The sequence below is a fragment of the Mustelus asterias genome, chromosome 10, assembly GCF_964213995.1.
Source record: "Mustelus asterias chromosome 10, sMusAst1.hap1.1, whole genome shotgun sequence".
NCBI classification, from domain to species: domain Eukaryota; kingdom Metazoa; phylum Chordata; class Chondrichthyes; order Carcharhiniformes; family Triakidae; genus Mustelus; species Mustelus asterias.
The window spans coordinates 82888995-82892191 of NC_135810.1; positions in this window are offsets into that span (position 1 = coordinate 82888995).

A 3197-nucleotide genomic window follows, 5' to 3' on the forward strand; every position below is an offset into this window, starting at 1 on the left:
TTCAGTTCTTGTCTTCCACCATCAAATACTCCTTTTTATCACATTCGTGACAAAGCATCAGCAATCGCATTCTCTCTTCCTGCCACATGTATAATTTTTAACTTAAATGGCTGCAGTAATAGACTCCATCGAAACAGTCTGGCATTTTTAGTATTAAATTTCTCCAAAAACATCAACGGATTATGATCGGTATACACAATTGTCTCAGACGAATTACTGGCAACATAAATGTTATAATGTTGCCACGCCAGCACCAAACTCAAGGTCTCTTTTACAATCGTTGAATAATTCTTCTCGTGATCATTCCATTTTTTGGAAAAATACCCAATAGACTGCTCTATTCCTTCACCGTCTTCTTGAAAGAGCACGGCACCTACGCCCACATCACTCGCATCGATAGCCACCCAGAATGGTGTTGTATAATTAGGTGTGGCTAACTTGGAGCAGTGGTTAACACAGTCTTCAGGCCATCAAATGCCTGTTGACACTCTGCCATCCATTGAAATTTGCTACGCTTCTTCAGCAAGTCAGTAGAGCAACCACACTGCTAAGATTTGGCACAAATTTACAGTAAAAACCACTCAGGCCCAGAAATCTCATTATTTCCCTTCAGGTCGACGGTACTGGGAACTCCCCAATAACTTTTGTTTTCACATCGCGTGGGGCCATCTGTCCATGTCCAATTGTATGGCCGAGGAACGTGACTTAAGCTTTTCCAAACTCACTCTTAGCCAGATTTGCCACCAAACCTGCCTCATGAAGTCGACCAAAAATCCGCGAGATGTTTCAAATGTTCTTCCCACATCTGACTAAAAATCACCAGATCATCTATGTACACCGCACAATTGGGTAATCATGAAATGACCTTATTGGTTAATCATTGAAACGTGGCTGGGGCATACTTCATTCCAAATGGCATAACTTTGAATTGGTATGAATCATTTGGTGTCACAAAAGCTGAAATCTCCTTTGCCCTTTTGGTTAAAGGTACCTGCCAGGACCTTTGAGTAAATTCAGTTTGGAGATAAAAGTTGATTGTCTCACCTTCTCAATGCATGCCTCCCACAATGGAATATGATAAGAGTCTGATTTTGAAACTGCAATGACTGTCCTATAGTCCACACACAATCATTGGGTACCGTCCGGTTTTGGTACCATGACTATGGGTGAGCTCACTTGCTGCAACTTACTTCAATTATGTCATTTTTAAGCAAACTTTCAATCTCCTTTTGAACCTGTCAGTTTTACAGGGTTAAGTCTATAAGGATGTGTTTAATTGAAACAGCATTCCCCATATCCACATCATGTATAACCATTCTAGTACTTCCCAACTTATTCCCACATACTTGGCCATGTGATATTAATAACTCGTTCAGATCAATTTGATTTTCTTCTGGAAGGTAACTCAATAATTTATCCTAATTTTTAATAACGTCTTTATTATCCAATTTAATTTGAGGAATGTCAAATTCAGAGTCACCTGGATTCGATTCTTCTCCTTCTGCTCTCCTTCCCTGTCAAAATACCTTTTAAGCATATTCACATGACCCACCTCTGAGAGTTTTCCTTCTGTCTGGCGTTCTTATAAAATAATTCACCTCACTCAATTTCCTTTCAATTTGATAAGGCCCACTAAACTTTGCTTTTAAAGGTTCACCTACCATTGGTAACAATACTAAGACTTTATCCCCACTCGCAAAACTACAAACTTTTGATTTCTTATTCACTTCCTGTTTTATCACATACTGTGCCACTTTTAAATGTTGTCTAGCCAATTCACCTGCTGTATTCAACCTTTCCCTAAAATTTGACACGTGGACCAATGATATAGTCTCAGAATGCTCACTCACCAATTGCTCCTTAATTTAAGTGGTCCCCTTAACTCATGACGAAAAATCAATTCAAATGAACTGAATTTGTTTCACTCATTAGGTGCGTCTTTAATTGCAATGAGTACAAATGGAATTCCTTTATCCCAATCCTTGGGATAATCTTGACAATAAGCCCTCAGCATGGTCTTTAAAGTTTGATGCCACCACTCTGCATTTCTGGATGGCACGCAATTGATTTAAATTGTTTTATTCCTAAACTATCCATAACTTCCTTGAATAACTTTGATGTAAAATTTGATCCTTGATTTCTGTGGGTAGTCCATATCTAGTAAAAAATTGAATAACTTCTCTACAATCCTTTTAGCTGTAATATCATGTAAAGGAATGGCCACTGGAAACCTAGTAGACACATCCATTATAGTCAAAAGATACTGATTCCCATTTTTTGTTTTAGGGAGGAATCCTAAACAATCAATTAAGATCTTTGTAAAAGGTTCCTCAAATGCTGGAATGGATATTATGGGTGCTGGTTTTAACACCGCTTGACATTTCCCTATGACTTGCATGTGTGACATGACCAACAAAAGTTAATTACATCTTTATGCAGTCCAGGCCAATACAAATGATTTGTATTTTAGCTTGCATTTTCCTTACTCCCAAATGACCTCCTACTGGTACCTCATGTGCAACACTTCCTTTCTACACCCTATCGGCAATACCACTTGATGAACCTCTGCCCACTTTTCATCTGCCTGAATATGTAAAGGTTTCCATTTCCTCATTAAGACATCATTTTTAAGGTAATAACATTCTGGTATACACTCAGATTCCTCTTCTATGTATGCTTTCTGATACAAGTGTTTTATTTCTATATTTTTCTGTTGTAACTCTGACAATTTTCCCAAACTAAAAATATCCACCTCATCCTCCACCTGTTCTTGTTCGTTTCCAATCAGCTGATCAAAAATAATTTCTGATAATTCTGATAATAACTTTCTTATCTTCACTCTTTGATTTCTCCTCTTGTCTTAACCTGTGACTTTGTGATCTTGTTACTACACAATCAGGAAAAATCCCAGGATATGTGTCCTTCAATGACTCAGTTGTTTGATTCTCCACTGGCTTTTCAACTACAGTTGACATCACTCCCACCTGTGATCCAGCTATATTGTTAGCCAAGATAAACTGTATTCCTGGACAAGATAATTTCTTGATTACCTCTACTACTACTTCACCACTCTTCACTGGGCTCTCCAACCTCACCTTATATAATGAAACACTACTCTTCTCACCCTGAATTCCATATATTACCACCTTTTCTGGCAATACTCCTTCCAAACTACATAATTCCTTATCTCTTACCAT